The sequence below is a fragment of the Drosophila navojoa genome, chromosome 3 (assembly GCF_054131105.1).
Source record: "Drosophila navojoa isolate 15081-1374.11 chromosome 3, UAZ_NAV_1.0, whole genome shotgun sequence".
Classification (NCBI taxonomy): Eukaryota; Metazoa; Arthropoda; class Insecta; order Diptera; family Drosophilidae; genus Drosophila; species Drosophila navojoa.
In genome coordinates this window covers 30,235,992-30,254,899 of record NC_142891.1, presented here as the reverse complement: position 1 = coordinate 30,254,899, position 18,908 = coordinate 30,235,992, and the positions used below count along the sequence as shown (strand labels likewise).

The 18,908-nt window shown below is 39.3% G+C and overlaps 1 long non-coding RNA gene across 1 annotated transcript in view; it reads left to right on the top strand.

Moving 5' to 3' along the window:
• LOC149091998 (uncharacterized) overlaps positions 1-15,478 on the top strand; it is a 31,715-nt gene extending 16,237 nt beyond the window's left edge. The window contains exon 2 of the long non-coding RNA XR_016196451.1: positions 15,374-15,478. This is a non-coding gene — a long non-coding RNA (uncharacterized LOC149091998). The remainder of the gene's footprint in view (positions 1-15,373) is intronic.
• The last annotated feature ends 3,430 nt before the right edge of the window (positions 15,479-18,908 follow it).

The window sequence follows — 18,908 nt, the reverse complement described above, 5'->3', positions numbered from 1 at the left end:
GGGGCCCATCCACTTGGGAACATGTTCGCCGAACATTTTGTGATCGTCAAATGTTTTCAGGTGAATGGTGGTGCTCGCACGAACATTTTGTTAGCCGACCGTGTTCGCAATGCTTCTATTTTACGCGTGCTTTGTTCATTTTGCACGTGTTGATTTGAATTTTTCGAATGATGCTCGTGCGAACAAGCCAATCCATTGTCGAACATGTTCGCACGAACATCTTTCGAAAAAATGACTTGTCAAATCAACACGTGCAAAATGAACAAAGCATTTTTTGAGGAATTTATAGAATCTCTTAAAAATGAGCCATGTTTTAGGCAAAATAAGGCTATGACGACTATATATCTTCATTAAATTTGTTGAAAGTGGAAATGCATCGTTTCCTACCAAAAATTACGGAAGCTCATACTCTGTCATTGAAACATTTTCAAGACATTCTTCCCTCTCGAAAAATTTTATAAAATGCTGTTCGACGAACAATGTTTGCCCGGTTGGTGGGCAAACTGATTATGTTCGGCGAACATGTTCGGCGAAAATGTTCGCAAGTGGATGGGCCCCTTTAAGCACAACTCTCTAGTACTTGAAATACGTGTGTAAGATGGCTCGACCGCAAACCGCCTTACATCACACTCGCGCCGCAGGGGGGGTTAAAGTTTATAGATAATAAGGTTTAAATTGGTAGAACATAAGTTAATTGAGTTTTGCATTTTGTAGTTATATGATATTAAAGTTGGTTGAATTATAATTGGCAGTGAGTTAGTTAAATATCAAGCAGAATTTGAGTTCGTGGGCGGGCGCGCGATTAGTAATGCAACCGTGCAGCTCAAAAGCTCGCTGTGCACAGTGGGCGAAACGGCTGATTTAGCTCCGATTAATTCAAATTAAAAGTAAATCTAGACGCCAATTTCTTTTTTGCAATCGATTACTAATATATTCGATAGACCAAAAACATATATCGCTTTGATTTTCTCTCAATATTCGCACAGCTGTGAAGCTTAGAAGACAACATATGTATGTTTTCTTGGCTGTTGCGATCAGCTTTCACGCCAATTCCGATTGAATCGAAAAAATTGAATAAAAATTGGTGTTCAGGCATGAAAATATGAATATACGATGATCGTATACATGCCTCCGACGCACTCAGCGACTAGCAGGTAGTGCGCTGTGAAAAGATAAGGGTCACATGTACGGACTGCATAAATAGACAAATGAGGACCAACCCTTGCAACCCCAGAGTCAGATTACGAAGGAGACGAGCGCTGAGCCTCATTAACTCAGCGATAGGATAAGAATAGCTAATAGACCAACGCGGAGTCTTACACACTCAGCGATAAGATATGAATATTTAATAGCCCAATGCTGAGCCTTACACACTCAGCAATAGATACATTAGATTTAAGGGTTGAAATTATGCATGAGTCTAGGTATATAAACCCGGGCTCAGAAGAATAAAGATCAATACGAAACTAAACACCATCATAGTCAAGTGTATTCGTTCATTGGTTTTACTGTTTTAAATTGAACTTTTTGCTGTGAACTGAATAAAAAGGTATGTACTTACTAACCAAATAAATGTTTGCGACCTGTGATTGTGTTTCGTCCCAAAACACGTAAAATTTGCTAAAAACTGAACTTTAGTGGAATAGAACTTTTAAGATTCAACTGGATTCGGTATCAATGTGTTTTTAAAAAATAAGTCTGTGTATTACCACTGACCAGACAACACATAGATGAGACATGTAGAACAAATTTTTCTACAGCTCGAAACTGTTAAGTTTCGTATCTCCTACATCATTAAAGCTAGAGTGTCCAAATTAAATATATATTAAGACGCATTTTATACGATTTCGGTTTTTGTCAAAATTTACCCCCCGCCCATATATCCACCCCCTCACCCTCATCTTTGTAAAAGTCGTATATCAAATACTAGAGACGTGAGCTTCGGTGTACACATACATTTATACATCATGATTACGTTCTGAAAGTTTCATTATGATCGTACGTCCAGAAATTAAATTATTCCACAAATAAGTTCTCATAATATCGCCAACACTGCAGTGCAACCCAAGCGCAATCACCTGTATATGCGTGTGTGTGTGTGTGCGTGTGCGTGTGTTTGCTTGTATGCGTGTGTGTGTGTGTGTGTGTGTGTGTGTGCGAATTATTATTGAATATCATTTGCTCGAAGGGTTCAGGGGATCTCGTAGTCGAGCAGGCTCAACTACATACACAGCCGAGATCCCAGAAGATATAAGAGTTAGAGAAATTTTGTGTGTATATTCGTGTATACCATACGCAGTACGAATTTGCTTTATTTTTTCGATAACTCATCGACAATTTTGTAGCGAGAATAATCGAAAAATTAATTATGTTTTTTGAGACTCAATGAAATTTTATATTAATTTTACTGTGTATGTACATATGAAGCATACCTTTCTCCACAAATTTGTAAAAAACGTATTTCAAGTAGTAGAGACTTGTGCTGTTACACACATTTTGACCATATGATTACGCTATTTCATAATGAAATTTTATTCTGTGTCAACAAAAGAAGTTATTCAAAAAATAAATTCACATACCCACACTGGAGCGCAGCCCAAGCGAAGTCGCTGCTTACTGCGCGGTTAACAGAGCGCTGGCGCGTGAGGGTGCATGCATAAAATAAGTGCAAAATGATAAGATGGTATGTTCTAATCGAGCAGTCTCGACTAAAGCCTTCTTACACTTACAACTCTGGTTAGTGCTTCTTACTTGTTGATTGAATAAACGAACAATCTTAATGAAACTTTCAGAATCTTTAAATGTATGGATCTATATACCGAAACATATGTATTTGAAATACGCCTTTTACAAATATAAGGGGGAGGGGTGGTTATGAATGTCGGGGTAAATTTGAACAAAAATTGAATTTGTATAAAATGCATGTTAATATATATTTAAACATTGGAGACTCTAGCTTTAAAGATGTAGGAGATTTTTTATGATAACGAATTAACGGGATGAGTTATCGATTTGTTTGTGATAAACTCGATATCCGCGATATATATACCGAAATTTTAAGCGAAATTTCTTCTGAAATCGACGCGTTCATACATACAGACAGGCAAACGGACACGGCCAAATCGACTCAGCTCGTCGCCCTGATCAGGAATATATATACTTTGTGGGGTCAGCCACGCCTCCTTCTGCCTGTTACATACATTTTAACAAAACCATTATACCCTGATTTCCCATTTTCAATGGGTTCAGGGTATAAAAATACAGCATACAAATGTATGAAAACTTATTTTTTTTTAGGTGCCCACGACTGAGCCAACTCGAATATTTTCATTTATGAACCCATTAGCAATCGAAATATGGATTTATGTTTTAGTGGTATATTTACTTATATCATTAACAATATATTTATTAGCAAAGTTATCTCCGATTGAATGGCGTAGTATACATCCATGTAATATTGATCATTTAACAATAAGTAACCAATTTTCGATATCAGATAGTTTTTGGTTTACTATTGGGACGCTTATGCAACAGGGGTCAGATATATATCCGAGGGCTATCTCTACTCGAATTATAAGTAGTACTTGGGGATTTTTTTTCCCTTATTATTGTTTCGGGCCGCATTTTCCCCCGTTCCTCGACTAATGCCGTTTTTAGCTCATTTTTGTTGGGAATATTCCGGGACCTGATATTGGTGTCTAAAATGGCCCACAAATTTTCAATTACATTAAGATCTGGGGACTGTGCTGGCGGTTTCAGGTTATGCGGATAGTTCCATACCAGCCAAGACTGTGGGTTTCAGGTGCTTCTCTTGTAGCTCCGTATTCGCTTGTCGCCAGACGTAGGGCCTCTCATCCGAACCAAATATGTTGAACTTGGACTCGTCAACGAAAATGACTTTGTCCCAGTAACTGGTGTCCTTGTTTATGTACTCTTTTGCGAATGGGAGCCGGCTTTCTTTATTTTTCCTACCTCTACCATGTAAATCATGGTCTCGGAGTATACGACGAATCGTTTCAGCACTAGCTGACTTCCCCAGCTGTTGAAAGTGCAGCACCAATTCCCGCTGCTGTATTGTTGTGCGCTTTCCCATTTTCGCAAACACGTGTTTTCTTAACAAAATCTCACTTTAAATGGTAAAAATACCTCAAATTCACATTGCGAATTCAATAATCAAAACAAAACCTGAAAAAGTATTATTTATTTCCATTTTTCGCGATTGTAACTGTCCTTCAAACAGTGAGGGTCAAATAAGCTGTGACATTCAACTTATGAGTTTTTTTAGTTTTTGTTATTTTGTTACTCTTATTTTTTAAAAAATGAATAAAAAAGTTATGTTTTCCATAAATTTAATATTGAAATAACAATTCCTCGTTTGAATTTTACAAAAATTTGTATTGGGTATAAAGTAATGAGCAAATGAAATTTGTATTTCACGTTGGGTCAAATAAGCTGTGAGAGACTGTATGTATATACTTTGTGGTCTGACACGCCTCCTTCTGCCTGTTACATACATAATAACAAAACCATAATATCCTGATTTCCCACTTTCAATGGGTTCAGGGTATAACAAGTAAGAAGGCTCTAGTGGAGACTGCTCGACTAGGAGGTACCCTGAATCCTCCAATCTGATATTCTAATATTTCTTTACTTCTTTTATGCACATATGCACATGCATACACATGCATCCGCATGCACACATAAGACTGCGCAGTAAGCAGCGACTGCGCTTGGACTGCGCTGCAGGGTTGGCAATATTATGAGAATGTTTTCGTTGAATAATTTAATTTTGACAATTAATGAAACTTTCAGTACGTAATCATAATGTTCTAATGTATTTATATTCCAAAGCACAAGTGGTTTCCAAAATCTGTTAATTACAAAATGTTTGTATGCATCATATGTATGTATATACACAGTAAATCTGAAGTCTCCACGTCTAATGGTATTTTAATGAGACTCAAAAACAAAATCAATTTTTAGTTTATTCTCGATAAAAAAGTTATCGGATAAAAATAAAGCAAACACGTACGGCGTATGGTATACACGAGTATGCACACAAAATCTCAGCTCCTAGCTCTTATATTTTCTGAGATCTCGGCATTCACACTGACAGATGGACACGGCAATATCGACTCAGCTCGTCGTCCTCATCAAGAATATGTATACTTTGTGGGGTCTGCGATGATTCCTTGTGCCCGTTACGTACATTTACACAAAACCATTATACCCTGATTTCCCATTTTCAATGGGTTCAGGGTATAAAAGGGTGGAAGATCTTATATTCCCAATTATTTTATTCAGAGGTTTATTAGAGACTAAAAAATACATAAGCATATACGCTGCAGCGCAGGCAGCCGAATATGGACTTAAAGCATAAACGAAAGAATGTCCGTTACAATTAACAGAACCTAACATGAGAATAATGTTAGAAAAAGAGATAGACATTCAGTGTTGTTTACATACATAATTTTAACACTCCTCCTCAACGCGATGTCTACTTTACAAAAATGTATCATTTTAACCCTAACATTCCTGTACATTTCCCTTACAAAATGGTACTTTATTTCAATATGCTTGCTACGCGAATGAAATTTTGCATCTTTAGCAAGACATTGTGCGCTCTGATTATCGCTATAAATCAGCACCTTTGCGATTGGCCCGAGCTCCATTTCGTTGATCAATTTTTTAAGGTATACCGCCTCTTTGGCTGCCGTAGAAAGTGCCACGTACTCGGCCTCTGTGCTACTGAGAGCGACTAAATTCTGCTTCTTTGACTCCCAAGAGACTGCTGCTCCAGCAAGGTAGAATGACCAATCCGTAAATGACTTCCGGTCGTCAGTATCGCCAGCCCAGTCTGTATCAACAAAACAGTGGATAGGCACACCCGTTTTGTTATAGTGTAGTCTCAAATCTGAGGTACCTTCTAGATATCTCAATACCCGCTTGGCTGCAACCTCATGCTCCTTGTGCGGATCTGCATTTCTCTGCGCCAGCTTAGCCACAGAGTGTATTATATCTGGCCGTGTAGTCAACGCCAAATACAATAACGAACCAATGAGCGATTGATAACGTGTTTTATCCACCTGACCGCAGTCAACATCATCGCACCTCGTCTGGAAGCCAATTTCCAACGGGGTCGCGCTTGGCTTGTACTCTTGCATGCCGTAATCCTTCAGCAGGTCTTCAATGTACTGCTTATGGCCTATGGAGAGACTACCAGTCTTTCCATTTCGTTCAATCTCCATTCCCAAAAAGTAGTGCAGCTCACCACCATCGACCACATCGAATTTGTTTGATATGAGCTGCTTAAAAAAATCGTCAACATATACAACAATAATATTTAAATACCCTTTGATTTTGTTTGTATCAATGCATGGTTCACTAGCACATGGAACGAAACCAATCTCCAAAAGAGTTCTCTCTAGCTTTTGGTTCCACTCCCGACCGCTCTGTTTCAAGCCGTACAACGATTTCTTCAGCTTCAGTACGCGCTTGGGATAATCAGCGTCGATAAAACCATCTGGTTGTCGCATATACACGTCATCGTGTAGCTCGCTGTTCAGGTATGCTGCAGAAACATCCATCTGATGCAAGTGCATCCCGTGCTCGACAGCTAACGCAATCACCAATCTGATTGAGGAGTAACGTGCAACTGGAGAGAACGTTTCCGCGTAGTTAACTCCGTATTGCTGTCCGCATCCTTTCGCGACTAATCTAGCTTTAAAACGCTGAACGTTGCCATGCTCATCACGCTTGGTGGTAAAAACCCATTTACAACCAATAACCTTTTCGCCTGCGGGAAGTTCGACCAGACTCCATGTCTTAATGTTTTGCAGGCTATCATACTCCTTCTGCATCGCCGATTTCCAGTCTTCACAATGTTTTGATCGAAATGCCTCACTAACACATGTGGGGACAACAACATTTCGAGCGTCTAGTACATTCAGAACATTGTACTCCTTACGGGGACGACCTGAACGCCCAGTGCGAACAATTCGTGGTCTCCCTGGACCTCTTCTTCCTGTCACTTGCTCCTCCTCAGCATCTTCTTCGTTATCACTTTGCCACTGCCTATCAATAGCTGGACTTTGCTGCTCCTCATCAGGGTCGTGACTTTCATCATTTTGCTCGCAATCAAGTTTTTCCCCTGGCTCAAGGATTAGCACATCTGACTCACGTGATGATCCTTGGTCGTGCTCCAATCCTTTCCTGCATTTGTGCTCTAAAAACACAACATCTCGGCATAACACAACGCTTCTCTTGACAGGGTTGTACAGACGATAAGCTTTGGCGGTTTGCTGAAAACTTGTTTTTATGTTTTTTATTTAATACAATGGCTTCCATACCAAATACTCTTAGATGAAAACCCTCGGTTTTTTCCCATACCAATCCTCATATGGAGTTTTGCCAATCAAAGCTGCAATTTCAGCCCTATTGCGTAGATACGCAGCCGTCATTATCGCCTCGCCCCATAAAGATTCACCAACTCCAGCATGCACCATCATACTTTGCGCCATCTCCACCAATGTTCTGTTGGCGCGTTCCGCCACACCATTTTGTTGTGGAGTGTGGGGAACAGTTAGTTGTCTTTTTATACCAAGGCCCGATGTACCGCTAAGGTACTCACGCCGGTTGTCGCTTCTTATGGCTTTTATGCCTTTTTCCAGTTTGATTTTCAGCCAATCTTTTAAAGTCCTTGAATTTGTCAAACACATCACTTTTATTTTTTAGCATTTACACCGACATATAACGCGATTTATCGTCAATAAATGTTGCAAAATAACGCGCTCCACCTTGTGATGTCGTACGCATAGGAATGTGAACTAAAGCTAGTAATTCTTTCGAGCGATTTTCTGACACTTTGGGAAACTTCTTCACGCCAATTTTGCTTTTTGCACACGTTTCGCACACAAAGTTATTTGTGTTACACACACTAACTGGAAGTCCTTTAACTATGCCCTGTTTAATCATTTTGTTTAGGCTATCAAAGTTTAAATGACCGAACCAATCATGTCATTTCACCAATTGATTCATATTTGCATTCACATTAGCTGAAACTACCTTTTTATACCCTGAACCCATTGAAAATGGGAAATCAGGGTATAATGGTTTTGTTGAAATGTATGTAACAGGGAGAAGGAGGCGTGGTAGACCCCACAAAGTATATATATTCTTGATCGGCACGACGAGCTGAGTCGATTTGGCCCTGTCCGTCTGTCTGTCTGTCCGTATGTATGAACGCGTCGATCTCAGAAGATATAAGAGCTAGAGACTTCAACTTTTTTTTTAAATGTCGGTATATATCGCGTGCATATCGAGTTTATCACTAAAAAACGATAACTCATTCCGATATTTTTTATCGATAAAAAACCTTATCGAAAGTCAGTTAAAAAATTATATCTCCTACATCATTATAACTAGAGTGTCCAAATTTTAAATATATATTAAGACGTATTTTATACAATATCGGTTTTTGTTAAAATTTACCCCCCGCCCTTATATCTACCCCCTCACCCTCATCTTTGTAGAAGTCGTATATCAAATACTAGAGCTTCGGTATACAAATACATTTATACTTCATGATTACGTTCTGAAAGTTTCATTACGATCGTACGTCTAGAAATTAAATTATTCCACAAATAAGTTCTCATAATATCGCCAACACTGCAGCGCAACCTAAGCGCAATCGCCTGTATATGCGTGTGTGTGTGTGTGTATGTGTATGTGCGAATTATTATTGAAATATCAGTTGCTCGAAGGGTTCAGGGGATCTCGTAGTCGAGCAGTCTCGACTAGAGCTTTCTTACTTGTTCATACTACTTTTAAATAAAAACAAATCGTTATGTTTTTCTGCAACTAGCCAATTGTCAATGCTACCGTCTTTAACAAACACTTTGTTTTTCTCAAAAATTACTTTTAACCCTTTTTCAGTTGCTTTTGACACAGATATAAAATTGCATTGCAATTCTTTCACATATAAAACGTCGACCAATTCGATCGTTTTATTTTTCCACTTAATCAACACATTCCCGCAACCTTCAGTTTCTATGTAATTATCGCCGTCTAGTTTTATTTTCTCTTTGTGCTCGCTCACGCATATTAATAAACATTGATTTGTCCGCACACAAATGAGTTGTAGCACCACTGTCCACACACCAGACATTTTTTCAATTGGATTTTTCCAAGAAAAGAGAACATCGAAAAAACCGTTTTACTGTTCTTTTCCGTCCTTTCTCTCTCTTAATCTGAACTTCGCCGCGAAATGCCCGTTTTGCCCGCACAACCAACACTTCATGTTTTTCGGGTCTTTCTTTGTCTTGTTTCTTTTACCGTTTGTTGGACGCGACGAAACAATTTTATTCTCGCCCTTTTGACCTACTTCGCCTATGTTGCGCCTCTCTCCTTCTTCCAACAATTTGATTTTTAGAGCCCATAATGAAGGCAATGTGTCCCGTGTTTCGATAGCGACTACGAAATTGTCCAACTCTTCATGTAAACTTGCTAGTAATATTATTACAAGCATTTCATCAGCCACCTGCACTTGTATTTCATATAATTTTTCTACGACATTAGAAAAATTATCCAAATGTTCATGAACACTGTCTGTAGCTGACATTTTCATATACAACAATTGCCTGAACAACTGTACTTTACGGGCGGGTCCCGAAGGCATGTAGATCTCGGACAATTTTGTCCAAGCTTCTCTCGCGGTTCCACAGTGTTTGATACAGTTTATCTGCGATGCTTTTACACACAAAAAAATTCTAGCTAGAGCCTTCTCATCTTTGCTGTCAAACAACGCTTTCTGTTTCACTGTATCGTTCTCATTTTTCAATAACCGGCCACATGTCACCGACCACAAGTCAGAATAAATTAACAGACTTTTCATCTGCACTGACCACGCACTATAGTTTTCACTATCTAGCTTCTCAATTGCAAGCATTGAACTTATTTTGCACAAATTAGTTTAACACACGCTTTAACTAATAAATCGAGTCTCATATGTGATTTTTCCAATCACCAGCACAGCTTTCACTTTCCGCTGCCTGGGCCCATAACCTATTCGATTCAGAGGTTTATTAGAGACTAAAAAATACATAAGCATATACGCTGCAGCGCAGGCAGCCGAATATGGACTTAAAGCATAAACGAAAGAATGTCCGTTACAATTAACAGAACCTAACATGAGAATAATGTTAGCAAAAAAGATAGTCATTCAGCGTTGTTTACATACATAATTTTAACACCAATTATTAAGGCATTGCAAAATTATCTGCTATTCCGAAGTTATTTGAAAAAATTATAGCATCGGCCTTGCAACATTTTCGCAAATCGATTATTCAACCATCTCAACATGGTTTTGTTCAGAATCGATCAACGTCCTCTAATTTACTAGAAATTACTTCCCTTTTCAATGATACTGACTTCAGTGCAAATGGGAATCTACACCTTCAAGATGACTTTAGCGCATTTCAACATTGGTGTGTGGCAAACCAGTTGCACCTCAAATTGCTCAAAGTGTGTGACAATGATTTTCAGTCGCACAACTCATATTGTTGACTATAAAATTAATAACATTTCCTTAAAACGCATCGTTACAGTCAAAGATCTTGGTGTTTTCTTCGACTGTAAACTTAATTGGTAATTTCTACCATCATAAATGAAGCTAATAGTGTGCTGGCTTTCTTAAACGTTGGGCTAAGGAATTTAATGATCCAAGCAATTATTTATTTCGCTTGTGCGTCCTATCTTAGAGTATTTCTGAGTTGTATTGTCTCCGCATCACGAACTGCGTCAGGATCGTATCGAATCGGTCCAAAAACAGTTTATCCTCTTTTTCATAAGATATTTTGACTGGGACAGTAATTTACGATTACAATCTTACCATAGTTTTTTTTTTTTTTCTATTATAGTTTTATTGCAGCTTTTGTTGTTAACTCTATAGCGCATTTATAACTTACCATAGTAGGCGGTAATATTGATTCGACCTCTTTGTTGATTCGTCTTAATTTTTGGGTTCCGTCCCGAACAACTAGACATTATCGTCCGCTTAATTAATACTACCATGTATTTTCCTTAGAGCTCTCTCTTCCTAAAATAAAGTCGACACTTCATTTCTGGTCAGCTTATAGAACAAGCTAACGGTAACCTAGCTGAGAAATAAGGATGCTCCAAAAATGAAAAAATTACAGGGTATTTTTCGATATGCCACGCCCCTAAAGAGGCGTAACAATATTATTTGAGGAATCTATAGAGGAGGTTTCTGGTAACTTAACTATCCAAATCTGGAGCTTCTAGCTCTTATACTTTAGAAGATATAAACTGCAGTTTGCAACACTCTTTTGAGCCGAGATAAATCCATCATAGCTCGTTGGACTTGGGAGGTCAACCTGCGTATATACACCAAATTTCAGGTGTCTAGCATCAATAGTGCCTAAAATATGGCAGAATTTGAAAAATCACTATATCTTCAGGACCGATTTGCCCCTAGTAGGCGTAGATGTATCATTTTTCCAACCGTCTTTAATGGATTGAAACATTAGCTCATGTGCAAAATTTGGGCGGAGATATATCCGCCATGGCTGGTGATCTTAGGTGGTCGACGCGGATGTACATATATACCAAATTTCAGCTTTCTAGCTCTTCAACTAACATGATTTCTGGCATATCGGAAAACGGAAAATGCATTTTCCACGCCCTTAGTGGGCGGCCTTAGCGCCGAAATAGACTGCGTTCATACGGACAGACGGACGGACAGCAAGACGTACATTGCACAAAACCAATATACTCATTTCACATTCGTGAAGGAGTATAAAAATTAAATTTATTTTTGAGCCCTCTAGTTGCAGCGAACAATGTAACGTGAGCCTGTGTCCAACCTGGGTCCTACGATCTAAAAAAGGGACACTTGACTAAATATCTGTTCACTTGTGTTGAGGAACCATTTGTAATTTTTCTGCACATTTATCATTTTTAACATATTTGTCATATCAAGATCAAGATCAATTATCGGTTAAGTCGATAAACCTATGTTAGTATTGAATAAGCAAATGAACGTACAAGTTGGGCGTACCGGAAATTGGCTGTTATAGTTCATATAAAATAAAGAAATGTTTAATTATTCATGAAAAATTTTGTCTTTCGAGCCGGATCCGTTGAGCATTGCTACTGAATGCTCACATGGAGCTGTTGGTTGATGCTGGAGACGAAGCATTTCCAAATTTTTGGAGTTACGTATCGATATTTGACATCATACGTAATACGTAATACTATTGGAAAGGTGCGGTGATTTGTCTTAATGGCTGCTAAAGACGCAACAATTTCATCACTTTACGGTAATACCTGGCTATTTTGGACAACAACTTGGATTGACTGCTGGCAACGCAGCAAGCTGCTATGGAAAATCTACGTACTTTACTGGGAACCAGAGATAGATTGAAGGCAACAATCACCTGTATTTCTGGATATGCGGAGCATCCACCTGATGGCTGCCCATTCGACGATATTGATACCAAATTAGACACGCTGGTTTAAGTTTGGAAGCAGTTTATAAATCTTGGCGACGAACTTTATAAATATGAAGATGTGTGGATCCAGCAAGTGACAACAATGTATATGAGGAACGCTTTGAACGAGCTTGTGACCTTCTTAAGGCAGTACACGCTGAGTACAAACCCCACAAACTGGGAGAGGCCAATACCACAGCCGTTCTCAGCAAGACAACGTTGACGAATATTCAGAAGTATCATCACTTTAAATCTTGTTTAAAAGAAGCTGTAAAACTTATTCAGCATGTGCTCTTGCCGATGCCAACTATGAAATAGCTTGGAATTCATTAGGTTATCGGTACGAGAAGCCTTGCTATTTGGTAAACTTGTTGTTGGATACATTTACTGGACTGCCCAAGGTTGCGGAACAAAACCTAGGCTGGAGCTCAGCCAATCTCCAACTACGACAAGCAGCAAGTCGAGGACAGTGCAACTCGAAGTGCAACAAGGAACGCATTGATGGCATGTACACTGTTTTTGGATCTATTTACTCAGCAACGATATGCCTTTGCAAAGTCCAAACACATGTGTTTTAATTTTTTTTAAGGGTGCAAATATGAGAAGTACACTGCCAACGGCGCTGATGTATGTGCGGAATTCTCGAGGACAAGACGTTGTTTGCCGCATATTATTAGACTGGAATTGTCCTACGTTTTGGAACGGTGTATTCAGACATTGGATCTGACCCATTCACACTCTCGCATTTCTATATCTGAAATATCATCAATCAAGGCAGAAACAAGAGGGCTCTGCTCACTACACATTAAGTTGCGAGTGTCACATGCATCTCCTGTGGTCAGGGCACACGTGCTTGGAAACATTACTTCGACACTGATGAGATAAACTATAAATACAGCAGACCTCTCTATGTTTAGCGGCCACACCCTAGCAGACGCCGCATTCAATACCAACGCATCAATCGACATTTTGCTTGGTAACAATCACATTTTGACGGTTCTTACTGGGGATAAGTTGTGTAATATCAATGGGAACATAATTGCTATTAATTTAATATTTGGATGGATCATCACATCAGTGGGATGTGCGTGTACAACTACATTTACGTCACTCATAGCTACCATGTACATCAACGCACTGTTGCAACGGTTTTGGGAACTGGAAGAACTTCCATCGTTCACGTCTGCAAATACAGAAGATGAGTTAGTGGAGCCTCATTTCGTCCACACTTCCGTAATGCCGAAAGGAGATATAAGGTCGAGCTACCATTCAAGCAAGGCAGCCCAGAGCTTACAGACACCTTTCATGGAGCCACGAAGGAGGTGGATGCAGAAGAAGACGCCATTTCGAAGAAGGTTTTCTACATGCCGAATCATCCGGTGCTAGGAGCAAAGCTGCGTCTGGTATTTGATGGCTGATTTCAAGACCAAGATAGTCGGTCTCTAAACGATGCGCTTCAAATCGGTCCATGTATACAACGCGATCTGTTCAACGTATGCATGAGGTTTCGAATGCACAAGTTTGTATTTTCGGCTAGTGAAGATGTTTAGACAAATTTTAACTGCACCTAAACACCAGGATTTTCAACGAATATTATTTAAAGAAGATCCCTCAGCACCATTGAAACACTTCAGACTCTGCACAATTACATACGGGACTGCGTCTGCGCCATTCCTCGCAGTCCGGGTGTTGGAACAACTTTACAAGGACCACGAGCACAAGTTTCCTAGAACAGCTAAGATATTACTTGAGGATTTCTACGTAGACGATGTATTAACAGGAGCCATGACAGAGGAAGAACTTAGTAACATTCAAAATGGTTGCTGGTTGCACTCACGTGCGTAATTGGAATTGGGAAAATGGATCTCAAATAGTACACTAAGCACCGCGCAAAGTGACAGAGTCAACATGTCAACAGCAACATCAAAGGTACTAGGACTGAGATCCTGGAGAAGACAACCTTGCATGCAACATTGTATTATCGGAGACTGTCAACTGTACAAAACGACAAGTGCTATCCGATGTAGAACACATTTTGAATCCTCTGGGCATTTTGGCGCTAGTGGTAGTCCAATTCTTCTACTGCAAGAACTTTGGTTGCTTGATTTGGATTGGGACTTATGGTGGAAGGGACCGTCCTGGCTACATGATTCCCAGGATTGTTGCTTCGGCGATCAAAATTCTGCTGTTCTATCGTACCGCCAGAAGCGGAATTCAAGACCAATATTCTGACGGAAAGGGAGGAAATGGCATCGTCCCCCTTTGATACTTTACTTATTAGAGTATCATCATAGCTGCGACTGATTCGAATCATCACATACGTCCGGCACTTTGTTCATCGCATCCGATCAAAAAACTCACTTCAGTCAGCAGCCTTGACGTTCCATGAAATTGACGCAGCACGAAAGTTTTGTCTAGGGCAAGTACAAAACGCATTTAATGTTGATCGGCAGCGCTTGTTGAAGAACCAACCGCTGCCGCGCCGTTCCAAGTTGAAAAAGCTAGCTCCAGGATGGGCTTGCTCGAGTTGGTGGACGCTTAGAGAACTCTTACCTATCTAGGGATGCCAAACACCCAATTGTACTACCTAACCATAATCGAGTAGTTGAGCTGTTACTGAAGCATGATCATCAGTTCAACCTTCATCCTGGAGTTTCGGCAATGTTTGTTATAGTTCATCAGAAGTTATTTTTTCGATAACTCATCCGATAACTTATTATCGAGAACAATCGAAATTTTGGTTTTGTTTTTCAGCCTCATTGGAATACAATTATACCCGGAGACTTCAGATTTGGTGTGCAAATATATATGATGAATACAAACATGTTGTAATTAACGGATTTTGGAAACCACGCAAGTACTAGAGACCTGTGCTTTGAAATGTACATACATTTTCACCATATGATTACGCTCTAAATGTTTCATTAAGATTGTATGTCTACAAAAGAAAGTATTCAACAAATAAATTCTCATAATATGGCCCACACTGCAGCGCAGCCCAAATGCAGTCGCTGCTTACTGCACAGTTAGCGCGAGCTTATGCGTGAGTGTGGATGCATATGTGTGCGTGCATAAAAGAAGTACAGAATGATAAGAATATCAGCTTGGAGGGTTCAGGGTATCTCCTAGTCGAGCAGTCTCGACTAGAGCCTTCTTAATTGTTTTATTGTGGGTTTGTTTGAAGAAGAAATCTAACCTGATCTAATCTAAATCTCTGATTTGTGGACTAAATGTTACCTGCTTCTCGCTGCTACTTGCAAGTAAGAATGCAATTATGACGCCACAAGGTAGAGTTCTGATACAAGGATTTGCTTCATATTTATATGGATAATGGGCGCACAAGTGAAGCGCTTTCTAAGTTTGTGGTTGAAAAGTTTAACGAAAATTAACGAAAAAATAAAACAAACTTGAAATAAGGAAAATGCTAAAATGCTAAAGAAAAATAAACTAATTCAAAGAAAAACACCAACATTTTATAAATATGGGAAGACCTGTTGTGAAAGTGTGTTCCATTGGTCGTCCACGGCTAACATGTGCGGCAAAAAATCAAAATGTAATGAATGTACTGTACTGTATTGATTGTTCTTTAAAAAGAATATGTTATCAATGTCAAGTGGAAAAGCGGTTGCAATCGACAACCAGTTCTGATGACTGCAGATGAAGCATTAGCATTTCTATTTGAAAATTCTTTCTCCAAAAAGCAGTGTAACGCCATCCGAACCATAAACCAGAAGCAGGTTTGCGACATATTAGGATTCAGATAGTAAACCCTTAAATGTATTTTCATATGAGATCCAAGCAGAGGAATATTAAATAAAAGCGATATTTTAAGTAAAAAATAATTTTTTTAATATGAGTTATATGGGCGGTATGAGTGGGCGTGGCCTGATGCGTTTGAAACATTTTCCAATTTTTCTATATACAAATACAATCACGTGTACCGAATTCAAGCCCTTACGGGCAATATTTTAATTTGTGCCTCTATTTTCTTCAAATCGCCCACTGTGCATTGCTTGTAGAGGTGCCAAACTATCACTATCGTCACTATCGATGGTCGGGGACTATCGAGCGACTGAACTATCGATGGTTCAATGTCTCGATAGTGGACGATAATATCGAGAAAGGCGCGGGATAAATAATTATAATTTTTCTTAATTTTATATCATAGCTTGCAAATAATAGTTGATCGTTTTTTCGAATATGCTCTGCTTCATAACATAGCACCACCGACACAATCTCGCTATGAGCGGCTCTCTTTGTTTTGTTTTGAATCGGTTTTCAGATGAGTGGCGTGTAAAGCGTAATACGATTTTCGCTTACACAAAGACTCTCAGCAAGAGACAGTTTGACTAAAAAACTGAACAGAAATGACCTTCGTGTGAATGCAAATACATATATACATACATATATAACAGAACGCAACAATTGTGTGGGATTACCCATACATACGGAAAAAACAATTCATTCAACTCAAACAAAGTATCAGTTCTTGATTTGAGCGAAACGAAAACTGAAATAACTCTCTCGCTTAGAGCGCGAGTGAGCTAAACCATACTTATTTGCAGACCGCGAAAAAGTGTCAACAGCTGTTTGCGAGCTATGTTTTATATATATATTAACTATAACAGCTATCTGCGGTAAATTCAAACTTGTCCGTTCATTTGCTTTCTCAATGCAACTCTGATTTTATCGACTTATCCGATAATTTATCTCGATACACCTATTCGCGCTTTTATTTATTTATTATTTATTAAAAATATATAAATCGATCGCTCTCTTGAAAGAGGTAATATATTTTCAAATAATTAGCTAGAATGTTTAGAACATTTTTGTCTAATTTTGGGTCGCAGTTCTGAAGCAAGTTGCGTTTGCAAAAGCAGCGACAGTGAACAAATTTCAAAAAATTTAAGTGTTCATATAAGTTTAAATTTTTAAGGCTAAGAATCACTGTTTTTTATTGCGACTATCGACCACTATCGTTGGCACTATCACTAACCAGAGAACACATAGACTAGACAACTAGTGGAAAGCTTTTTGCACGCTTTTTCTGGGACTTTAGCGCCCCAGACTGCTTTGAATTCGCTCGGCGAATTACTTTTAGGCTCGAGCAACGAAAATATACGAAAGCACAATCATTTCGCTTCACGCGCTCGCGCGAGATGGTCAAATGTTGAACAAAAGATCCTTCTATGCTCAATCTTTCCCTTGCTCTCTCTCTCTCGATGCTCTATGCTCTCTCAAATGTGTATATGTGTGTATGCATGTGAGCACAAGCAGCAGCTCACGAAAATTGAAATTTCTTCGCAGCAAGAACCCATGCCTTCCCTTCTGTGTGAAGCGTATACCGAACTGTTTAAACCGTTTACCAAGCTCGTACAAAATATGTATATGTGGGCAGGGTATGAAAGCGTTGGTGCTCATAATGAAAATGCTTTCGCGACGAGCGTGCACACACACAGTCTCCGTTACTATAAGTATTATGAGCATTTGTGTGCCTGTGTGCGTAGCTCTTGCTGCCTGTAGCGATTTCAGAGCCCCGAATTCGCATTTGGTAGATCTTGTGAACTACTCACACATGCATACATACATATGTTTGATTGTGTGTACGCACAAGCCGCGATGCTCACAAATGATGGGGTGATCATTGTAGAAGCCTTTGACTGCCTTTGTGCCTTTATATGTGCGTGTGTGTATGTGCATGTGTGTAAGCATGGGACATGAGCATTGGCGTGTGCCTACCTCAACTTAAAATTGTGCGAACGATTTTGGGTTTTGAATTGAAGAGGCGCGCTTATATTTCAGTAGCTGACTGACTAAAGTGCACTTGTCACTTGTCACATCCCAATACTTTGTGGCACTGTGACCGAAGAGTACTTCACGCACATGTGTATGTATGTATGTATGTATATGTGTGTGGTATAGGGACAGCCAAGTTACTCGCGGTATATATGTATTTAAGCACCTAATTTAAATGATCGTGAGTTAGCCTATCAGAATGCACTTTCAAAAAATGTAGTATCTGATCAGTGGGCAAAATGGGATGCGATTATCGATCCCTTGCATATTTGTATGTACATACATTTACAGGTGCATGCAAGTAAAAAAAAGTGTAAAAAATGCAAGTGCACTTGTCAGTGTAGTCAGTCAGCTACTGATATAAGCGCGTAGTAACGGAGACTGTGTGTGTGCACGCTCGTCGCGAAAGCATTTTTATTATGAGCACCAACGCTTTCATACCCTTCCCACAAAAAATATCGAAGACACATATACATATTTTGTACGAGCTTGGCAAACGGTTTAAAGAGTTCGGTATACTCTTCACACAGAAGGGAAGGCATGGGTTCTTGCTGCGAAGAAATTTGAATTTTCGTGAGCTGCTGCTTGTGCTCACATGCATAC